This window comes from Zingiber officinale, chromosome 7A (genome assembly GCF_018446385.1).
Source record: "Zingiber officinale cultivar Zhangliang chromosome 7A, Zo_v1.1, whole genome shotgun sequence".
NCBI classification, from domain to species: Eukaryota; Viridiplantae; Streptophyta; class Magnoliopsida; order Zingiberales; family Zingiberaceae; genus Zingiber; species Zingiber officinale.
In genome coordinates this window covers 84,654,121-84,665,520 of record NC_055998.1, presented here as the reverse complement: position 1 = coordinate 84,665,520, position 11,400 = coordinate 84,654,121, and the positions used below count along the sequence as shown (strand labels likewise).

The 11,400-nt window shown below is 40.5% G+C and overlaps 1 long non-coding RNA gene and 1 pseudogene across 1 annotated transcript; one reads left to right on the top strand and one right to left on the bottom strand.

Moving 5' to 3' along the window:
• Positions 1–560: 560 nt before the first annotated feature.
• Positions 561–1,239, top strand: LOC122000227. Its single transcript, XR_006117036.1, has 3 exons — positions 561–638; positions 740–1,041; positions 1,129–1,239. It is a non-coding gene; the product is annotated as an uncharacterized LOC122000227 (long non-coding RNA).
• A 9,054-nt stretch (positions 1,240–10,293) lies between these two features.
• LOC121999484 lies at positions 10,294–11,146 on the bottom strand (annotated as a pseudogene).
• Between the last annotated feature and the right edge of the window lie 254 nt (positions 11,147–11,400).

Below are 11,400 nucleotides of genomic sequence, written 5' to 3'. Positions count from 1 at the left end.
CGTCTCGGAAGATCGTTGCCCACACAACGTGTGAGATCTCGGAAAATTTAATTAATAGGGTTATTTGAGAAATAGCCTTATAGAATTTTTCCGGAATTTTTAGAAGTTTTCTGGGAATTTTTCGGAGCTCGTACGACGAGTTTTGAGGGATTAATTTCGGGCGCGGATAAAGCTTGTTTGGGGATACCGTTTAATGGAGGAAATGTTTTATTTATAAAACATTTTCATTTTCTTTTTATTTCTCCAAAACGCCGAACCCGACCCTCCTCTTCACTACGATTTCCTCTTCTTCCCCCGACTCCCTCTCTCGGTTCCTCCTTGAGCCGAATCCTCTCTTCTTCCTCTCGCCCGATCTCTCTCGATTTCTCTCGCCTTCGCCGACTATCCTGAGGAGCTCGTCGCCGGATCTTGACGGTGCCGAGGAAGACCAGGCTGCCTTCGGCCGAGGGGTCTCTGCTCCGGTGGTTCTTGCGGCCGAACGACAACCCTTGGTGGCTAGGGCACGGTGAGGAACAAGGTTCGTGTCATCTCCCAACCTACCGACTCCCTCGTCCATCTTCCTCTAGTTATCCATGGAGCGATCTGCGTCTTCTCTAGCCGAATCAGACAGTGATGCCATCGGGAGGTGATCTAGAGAGGTAAGGCTTCGTTAGATCTATGCTGATTCATGGATTCTAGCTAGATTAGGGTTCTTATTTCGGTATTGACTCGTCTTGTGCTGGATTTTTCTCCCGATCAGATTGGTCCTCCTCTTCTTGCGGCTGAGTGGGGAATTCGGTTGAAGAGGTTGAGACCAGTGAGTGGTGCTTGGGCTGTAGGGCAGAGACTTCAGGTGTTGATGCTTGATCAGTAGTCTTCCTGCTTGATTCCACTGTGATCCAATTGATTTCCAGTGAGGTTGAGTGTCCTGTGGATCTGGAATTGTGGTTCCGGCAGCACCTCAACCAGTAGCTCCTTTGGTTTCAACAATCAACAGCGGTTGCTAATTGAGGATCCTGTCTGGTCCAGCAGATCACTTTGTTTTCCAACAGCTCAATTGAGGTATGTTGAGGAGTAATTGATACATGTTGTTGAATTAGGATTGATGTGTTGAATTGTTGATTCTTGATCCGATTGAATCCAATCCAGTGAGGTTCTGTTGCTGTGATGCTGGAGTTGTGATCTTTGAGGTGTATCCAGCAGCTTTCCCTAACCGGCAGCAACACCTTTGATTGTGATCTACTGGTGATCACCTTAGATTTGAGGTAAGGAATAGGATAATTGATCTTAGTTGTAGATCATCATGTAGTTTGGTTATTTTAGATGGTTATGCCTGTTGTGGATGAATTAGGGTTATGTTGATTGTGATTAGATTTAATTGCTTAGATTAAATTAATGGAATGATTAGGGTTAAGACAATTAACCCTAGTCAACTATTGGATTTAATCTAAGATTGGATTTCTAATCTAATTGGTGATTAGGGATTAGGTAACTAACCCTAATTAACCATTAGATTTAATTATGTAGATTGAGGTTGTGTGATTAGGGTTTTACCCTAATTTAGTTTTAGGGATTTTATTTAGCTATTCATTTGGATTTAGCTAAATAAAATATTTATCGTGTTTGACACAGGACGATTCGAGACAGGCGTCTCGACTTGGATTTGGATTGATTCTACCTTCTATTGGAGGCGGGTACCCTCTGACTTATCTTTTGATAATGTCTTATGATATGTGTAGCTTATATATTTTTACTAGTGGTAGATAGTAGATTATTCTCCCCCTTGGGCTTAGCTAGTTGATACCTATCACATGCTTCATCTGCTAGTTGCTTTACTTCAGGATTGGATATTTTATCTCTTGCCATGTGTATATATGTTCATAGAGATGCATATCTATAGTGCTTTACTCTACTGGATTAGTTGCTTTACATGTGTGATACATGCTCTTGGATTTATGATACTTACATCATTGTTATATGTGATGTCTTTGGATTTATGCTGTTTATATCATGGTTATATATATGCGTTTACCTTTTGGGCACACACATATATGGAGGAGGCTATGTTCAGGTATGACATACTGTAGCCGCATGCACCATATTGCATGATTGCATGCTGGGCGATTGACGACTCCATTATTGTTGAGCTCGTCGGTCGGCTACATGGACCGACACACAACGTGTTCACTGCATGGGTAGTGGCACAACACTCAGGGTGTGTAGGGTAGATTGCCCGGTAGTGCTCCGCTAGGACGCTCATGGGTAGCGTGACAGGAGCGTGGTAGCACACTGGGGTCCCTCCCCGTCATTGCGTACCGGGAGATGAGAGCGTTACGCTCCCTCACTATGTTTGAGGCAGGAGGATAGGTGTACTTCGACAGCATCCCGTCCACTCGGTCACTCATCAGGGGTGGTGACGGCAGAGTGCACGGTTGTCACAGCCCTACCCACTCGGTCTCACCATTGTGTGTGAGACGGCTGAGCATGGCAGTAGGGGTGACCAGGACATGTCATTTGCATCATATGCACAGATTGCATTATTTATGATTGATGCATTTTGGTGATTGCATATGATTGACATGCATACAGGTTATATGCTTTTGCTCGACTATTTTTATCTGTGTATGCTCCACGATCATTCGCCCGAGCCTCGCAGGTGAGTACAGTTTATTTCAGTTATGCACTTTTTATATTCTTGCAGTATATTGTATTGCATGCTTATTGTTGGTTACTGCAGTTTATTTAGTCTTGCATACCTGTTATACTTAGGAGACTGTACTATATAGATTGTATGGTTAGAGAACTGTACTATTGATCATATGGTTTAGGAGACTGTACCTTAGGTTATTACTGGTAGATATATATTGATGTACATGTCTATTGGTTTACCTGCTGAGTTCTTGAACTCACCCCGTTGTTACTATTTTTCAGGTTGAGGCCGTCAGGAGAGATTCCAGTCGCTAGCCCCTTGGTCGCGAGGATTTCTAGATATCGTTTTCTGTATTCGCTTTTATACGTATACTTGTATTGTGGGTTTGTATTGTGGACTTTATGTCGAACCTTTGGGTTTGCTGCTTTTGTTTTCCGCTGCAGATTTTCACACTACGTCGTGGATTTGTTTTCTTCGTTGTAGTGGAGTAGGATGTGTACGTATATCTTCGTTGGTTTTATATCGTTCTTCCTTATTAAACTGCGTGGACTGATTATATGTTGAGCTGTGTGGAATATTGATATAAACTGCGTGGTTGTTTCTTATTTGTATTGTATTGTTCCGGCCGAGTGTGGCCGAGGTATAGATATATGTATACTGAGATTCATATTGTCCGCCGTACAGGGGAGATGCTGCCGAAATTTCTTCGGACAGGGACTACCTGGGGGCGTGACACAACGTCCGAGGTTAGAAGAGGAATACGGTAGAAGATCAAGAGGTTTTTCTACAAGGTATAACTAGTAAATTTTATTTCCGCATCATGCTAGTTATTTATGGAAATAATACCAAATACAAGAGGCTTACGTTCTAGAATTTCGAATATGTTTTTTCGAAGTTGTGTTCTTTTGTTTCTTTCTTTTCCTTGTGATTTGATTGTTCTCTTTGGTTAACCTAAAGTTATTTTAGGAAATTAAATATTAGCTTTCTATTAAAGGTTTTGTCTAGTCGGTGGTGGTTGCTCCCATATCCAAGAAGACCATGTGCCTCGCCACGTCAGTACTGGGAACCTTTTATGGAAATTAATATTTAATGGAATTAATAACTTAAGGAGACTTAGGTCGAACGTGTTAAGTTCCGCAGGAGATCCAAGTCAAAACCTAAAAGAACAAATAAATTAAGTTTTGGATCAAACGTGTTAAGTTCCGCAGGCGATCCAAAATTTAATTTAAAAGAACACATGGTAGCTAGGAAAAGGTTCAGACCTTTGTACAAAATTTTTGTACAGTGGAACCTATAGGTTTTCCGAGTAGCAACCAACAAATCGAACCCGAGACCTATGGTTTACAGATAAGATTAGTAACCGGTGAACCCAGCAGGGCCGTGCTGAAAGAAAGGAGAACCAAATATATTTATATTAGAGTTGGGTTCAGTAAACCACTTAATATAAATAATAAACTTAAGTTGGAGTTGGGTTATTATTATTTTGGTTCGGCACCTTCTCCTTTCAAACCCTCACGCCGGCGCCCCTCTTCTTCTCCTCTTCCTCACGCACGGCACACCAAGCCCAAGGTCCATCGGTTCACCTTCCGGTGACGACTCCAACACGAAAGAGGTTCTTCTCCGCGAGAGGAACGCGAAGACGTGATCGGATCGTCGAAGAAATTACGATCAAGGTGAAACCCCTCACCTGCAGTATAATAGCTTTCGTTTGATTGCATGTTAGATTTAGCTATATCAGGTTTTTGGCACATAGGGTGTGTTTAAACCCTCCTCGAGGATTTAGGGATCTAGTTGAACACCTCTAGGCGGGCCGGACATTCTCCTATTAGAGGAGAGTTGGAGCAAGTGTTCGGTAAAATGTTAGTGTAGCTAAATACCACCTCAGTTATGTTTAATAGCTCAGTTAGATGCATTAGAAGCATTTAAACCAGCACATTAGTTTAGTTCAGTTCTATGGGACTACGGTCCAATGGGTGGGCTCCCACAGTCGCCTCTAGGTTCAGATAACCTAGCTCAAGTTCAGATAACCTAGTTGGACTCCCACAGTCGTCCCTAGGTTCAGATAGCCTAGACAACCCTGCTAAATTCGGGACTTGCAACCCCGGGTCTAGTAGGGATGCGCGCACAGCAAGTACAGTTGCCGGGCCCAACAGCATGTTTAGTATTTTCACTTATTATGTATTAGATTTCAAAACTCAAAATCAATTATGCTAGTTGAGTTTGTTTCCAGTTACAGATTTAGTTTCAGTTAGTTTAGCTATATTCAGTTCAGTGTTTATTTGGTTGCTTTGCCATGATTCAGTGCTTATGCCATGCTTATATGTTATGCCATGATTGTATGCTTATATGCCATGCCATGCTCAGTTTATTCAGTACATTCAGCATATGTTTTAAACAGCATGATTTCAAAGCATATTTGCATCGTCGCATGTTTTTGTTTACAGATACTATTTTCCTTATACTGCAGATACAGGAAAAAGGAAAATGGACTAGCAGAGGAAGCTGGAGGGCAATGCAAAGATGGTGGGTGTGTATGGAACTGGAATCAAAGGTCCTTAGGGGACGTAGCAAATTGAGCATCGGACTCTATAGCATTTACTTTAGCAGTTTAGTTATTGGTTTGGGTTTTCATGTTCTAGGCACTTTTAGTTGTGTGTTGTCACGAATTCCTAAACTATGCCCTATGTTAAGTTAGATTACTAGTTTATGTCGTTAAAATGTTATTACATGTTGTTAGAATAGTTTATGATGCATTAGTTAGATGTTATGTGGGGTTTCGGCACGCCAAAGTGTTGGAAATCAGAGTTCCCGGGTGAAATCGGACTCGATCGGTCTCCCGATCGATCCTTGGATCGGTCGGCCGACCGATCAGATGTCTGTATCCTCTGGATCGGTCGGCCAGATCGATCGATAGCGAATCCCGATTTCCGGGTTCTGTGGCGGATCGGTGCTACTGTATCCTCACGGTTCACGGAAATGGGGATTCGCTATCAGGATCGATCGGTGGCCGATCGAGGCAAGAATCTGATAACATCTTGATCTGGATCGGCCCGGCCGATCGACGAACCTAATCGGCCGGGAGACCGATCGTAGTCTGATTTCACCCGGAACTCGATTTCAACACTTCTGCTAACATCTAATTAATGCATCATAAACTATTCTAACAACATGTAATAACATTTTAACGACATAAACTAGTAATCTAACTTAACATAGGGCATAGTTTAGGAATTCGTGACAACACACAACTAAAAGTGCCTAGAACATGAAAACCCAAACCAATAACTAAACTGCTAAAGTAAATGCTAAAGAGTCCGATGCTCAATTTGCTACGTCCCCTAAGGACCTTTGATTCCAGTTCCATACACACCCACCATCTTTGCATTGCCCTCCAGCTTCCTCTGCCTGTATCTGCAGTATAAGGAAAATAGTATCTGTAAGCCAAAAAGCTTAGTAAGAAACCATCTACCTCACAAAAACATGCGACGATGCAAATATGCTTTGAAATCATGCTGTTTAAAACATATGTTGAATGTACTGAATAAACTGAGCATGGCATGACATATAAACATACAATCATGGCATAACATATAAGCATGGCATAAGCACTGAATCATGGCAAAGCAACCAAATAAACACCGTGAATATACTAACTTGAAACTAAATCAGTCGAAACAAACTCAACTAGCATAATTGATTTTGAGTTTTGAAATCTAATACATAATAAGTGAAAATACTAAACATGTTGTTTGGGCCCTACTAGACCCGGGTTGCAAGTCCCGAATTTAGTTGGGTTATCTGAACGACTGTGGGAGTCCAACCCATGGATATCTAATCCAAAGCGATATCTATAGCGATATCGCTTTCTAGGTTATCTCAACCTGAGCTAGGTTATCTGAACCTGAGGCGACCCATGGACCGTAGTCCCATAGAACTGAACTAAACTAATGTGCTGGTTTAAATGCTTCTAATGCATCTAACTGAGCTATTAAACATAACCGAGGTGGTATTTAGCTACACTAACATTTTACCAAACACGGTGTGCTCCAACTCTCCTCTGTGGGGAGATCACCTCTGGGACAACGTCTAGAATTCCAACTGGAGAACTCGGTTCAACTAGATCTAAATCAGGAGGGTTAAACACACCCTATGTGCTTGCATATAGCTAAATCTGATGCAATCAAACGAAGCTATGCGGTGAGGGGTTTCACCTCTTGATCGTAATTTCACGATTCTATTCGCCAGAGTTCGGTGGAGATGATCCTCTCGACGATCGATCACGTCTTCGCGTTCTTTCGTGTTGGAGTCGTCGCCGGAAGGTGAACCGATGGACCTTGGGCTTGGTGTGCCGTGCGTGAGGAAGAGGAGAAGAAGAGGGGCGCCGGCGTGAGGGTTTGAAAGGAGAAGGTGCCGAACCAAAATAATAATAACCCAACTCCAACTTAAGTTTATTATTTATATTAAGTGGTTTACTGAACCCAACTCTAATATAAATATATTTGGTTCTCCTTTCTTTCACCACGGCCCTGCTGGGTTCACCGGTTACTAATCTTATCTGTAAACCATAGGTCTCGGGTTCGATTCCCGCCTAAGCTATTTTACGGTTCTAATTATTTTTGCTACTTCCGATACTCGGAAAATTCCGGAAAAATATATAAAAATTCCAGAAAAATCTTAGAATAATTCTAAAATAGTTTTGAGAATTTTCGGGCGTTACAATATGACAACGCTTTAAAACCGTTGTGGTAGATAATTTCGATAATAGATATAATCGTTGTGGTAGACTCTTTTTGCAACAGATATAAGCCATTGTGGTAGATAATTTAAAATGTTGTGGATTTAAATTTTACAATAGTTATAAACCGTTGTGGTATATAATTTTAATATGTTTTATAATGGATAAAATCGTTGTCTTTTATCACTTTTCACAAAAAAAAATTCATTGTGATTACGTACTTTTTACAACATTTCTAACCGTTGTCTTTAATATTCATGTTGTAATATGATAATAACAAACAACCAATCTTTTTTTAATATAAGCAAACCACCAATACAAAACTAAATATTTACGACATTCAATCCAAAATATGCCAGTTAAAATATACAAAATGAGTTGTATTCATCAAACTTAGTAGAAATTACAAAACTATGAAGAACCAGCTTGTAGTTTGCTTGAGAGTAGCTGCATTCAACCAAAAACTATGAAGAACCAGAATAATATATTTTCACAAAAATCTAGACAGGCAACAAGAAGCACCAAGTTAACAGCTACACCAAGTAGTCTATAAATTTCACATAGAGCCACACAATTCTATCAAGGCAATGACTCATGTAGATTCACCAAAGACCTTCTTTTATTTTTTTTTCCCTACCTGGAATAGCAAGAGAGGCATGTGATCCCAGACAGTTCATCTCAGTTGAAACAGAGGCATTTCTTCGGAATTTTGGCATATTAGTTGAGCATGCTGATCCACTGTAAAAAGAAAAAAACATGAATAAAAAAAATAAGGTTGTATATTATCGCATATGAAATAAGGATGACTTTTTGTTTGTAAAACCTTGAATTTAGTTCAACGCCACTGCTTTGCCTGCGCATTGTTCCTGCAATAACCAACTGGTTGTTAGCCATCAAAATTAGCAACAACATTTTGCAGTTCTACAAACATATAGATACCCCATTTGTAAGACAATTGAATTCCAATATTTTCAAAGCATAAATGACATATCACACAACACTAAAGACCTAAAATGGTTATCAGTCAATGGTAAGAAACTCTCAACTTTTGATTGCAAAATAAAAAAAATATTTAAGAAAAAGTCTCTAGTAATACCTTTTAGTTCCTCTTTCTGAGAAATGATTGGAAGCGATCCAAGTAAATTAGACATTCGCTCAAGTGTTGTCTTAGATATTGATCTTTGTAATTTCTATAAAAAGAATAAAAAGGGAAATTTACAAATTGAAGACGAGAAAGTACTACAATGTGTCTGAGCTACAGCTTAGTTGTTGCCCTTCTAATTTTTTTAACTACTCTTCTAATGTGGCTTGAGCCAAGGAGAAAAAAATGAACTAGAGTTTAAGAACTGGAGCTTCTCCACCTAAGTCACTAGTCACCAATGCTAATTAGATTGTGCACAAAACAGAACTAATCCATATTGGAGTGTCATCGTGTTGATTGCAGGTATACCAAATAGATTGACTACTTAGGTAAGGAGACGAAAGGAGCGTCTACATCCAAGCAACTAGCCACTAGGATTGATAATAAGCAGCAGTGAGATACCACTAACTAGAGCATTTTCCTGAATGCTGGTGAAGACTCTCACTGCAAGATAAAGAAAAAGTATACTGTGTATAAAAGTTCCACAATAGAACATGAGCAATAGCACAAAACTATCAAGAAGTTGAGGATCTAGTAGTCCATGAGATTCTCAGTGAACATCATTTTCTAGACTGAACAAATATTTGTTGATCTTTAAATGTTCACACACACACTAGTTTGCAGTAAGATGCATTTGCCAAAAGGTTGACAAAATCACAGTTGCTAAGGAATTGCCCCACATGAATTAAATGAAAGATGACACAAAAGAATTAAATAGTTAAATCTCTTTTCAAGAATCACTTGGGAGAACATACCTATAGAGCCAGTAAAATTCATAAAACATGTCAAGAAGCTCAACTCTCCAGTACTTTTATTTTGCACAAATTCACGTGAGATGTAATGGTCTTGAGAACTGAATGAAGCCCCATCAAATGAACATTAGACGTTATCATAAATTACTAAGTGAATTGCAACCTCAGCAGTTTTTCAGTCATTTTGTTATAAGCAATTGCATGCAGCTTTAGGAAATGTTTGCAAGAGAAAGCAAAACTGTGTCATGTTTACAATCTTCATTATGTTGCTTGGTTACCTGTGAAAAAACACTACAGTCAGCTACTGGAATCAAATTCTTCAAGAAAGTAATTTGAAAGTTCAAAATATATTTAAATAAACTCTAAGTTACATATGAAGAAAACAGATAATCAGCATGCTAACTTCATGCTGATTGCATCATAATCAACAAGATCCTCATGGTAATTTCCAATAAAATAGCAATATCAAAGATTACCTTGATAGTCCTTTTGCTGTACTTTTCAATTCCCACCAAATCACCAGTCTGCAAACAACAAATGTAACCAACTAAGACAGCAAAAGAAATTCTAGCACACTAAAGAGTCCCAATAAAGGTACTTGTTATGCACAAGAAATGACCACAATTGTCGTGTTCAGATCGTTAGTTGCATCTTCCCTCTTTGAATATCTAAGAACAAAATAAGCTTAAAGATTATCATTATCTTGCAACAAAAAAAAGGAGGGGGGCAATGACAAAATTGTAAAGACTAGCCTTTTGGCAAGTTCTTGTTTCTTCAGCTCTGGAGGTTGACCATCAAATACATATCTGGCATAAAAAAGATGATAATAAAATATGGTGGTTGAATGAGAAACAAAATGATATTTAGACATGCAAATGGACTTACACTGGCTCGATACCTACTTCTAATAGTCTGATAGTTCGATTGAACATCCCTTCATGACTTTTTAAAAAAAAAACACTTGGATCTCAACTAAAACTTGGCATCCCTATGTTAACAAAAAATTATCAATGAACAATGCACATTTAAATATTTTTTAATTAATCAAAGCATTCTGATAATCCTTGAGCAGCGAATCGATCCACTTCCCCATCGATACAATTAGGTGGCTACAACAGCGGCCACAGCTATAGCAACAGGCGGGGCAGCTATGGCAGCGACAACTATCGATCAGATCAAGAAGGTGGTCAATGTGGCCACGAAGATGATGCTCGAGACTTTCCTCCAAGCGTTGATGGATTTGAGCTTCTTGTCAACATGTTCTTTCTCATCTACATTTTGTCAAGCATCTGGAGCTGATGGTGGTGGATGGACTAGAAAGCCTTGAAGAACTCTTTCGTGAAGGGATCGTCGACTTCCTTGAAGCGCTTAAGCTCCGTCAAAGTACGAGAGTTCCTCGCATTGTCACCTTTGTGGTCCTCCTCCTCCTCGGCGAAGCGCTGCAGTGCGACTTGGAGGATGAGCTGGTTGTCGTGAGCTTTAGTGAGGCACTTTTCGAGGGTAGTGCAGAAGTTGAGAGTTTGGAGGATGTTCTGGAAGTAATCCTCGACGAGGTCGAAGAGCTCGGTGTTCTTCCACACATCGCGCTTGCAGTCGAGGGTGACCTTGACCACCTCCTAGTTCATCTCGAGGAGGCAGCCGGTGATCTCCCTGAGGGAATCGAGAGAGAGAGAACATACCTGGATGCCGTCGGTGAGGGTGGAGATGGCGCGACCGGTGCACTACTGGAGTGTGGAGTCGAAGGTCTCAAGCTCGGGATCGAGGCGGCAGTCCTCCTCGTAAGATATCAGCTCCGCCAGACACGGGAGGTGTGCGTGGCCATCTCCTCTGCCGGCGCCGACATCTACAATAGCTAGGTTGTGTGGCCTTGTGCTGTGTTGAGCTCCCATCTAAGGATCTGGGAAAAAAAATGTAAACAAGTTGAAATTTTTACCACTGAAAACGATGGAAAATCCAAACTCTAAAGGGGAAAAGCGAATGGATCGAAGACATGAACAACAACTAGATTAACAACTTGACGAGAGGAGAGCACACCGTCGTGGAGGAAGATCCAGCGGAGGCGGCGCCCCTCACTGTCGTGTGGTCGACAGGATGGTGTGAAGAGATTGTATAAGGAGAGGGAAAGAAAAATGGCTAGGGTTCA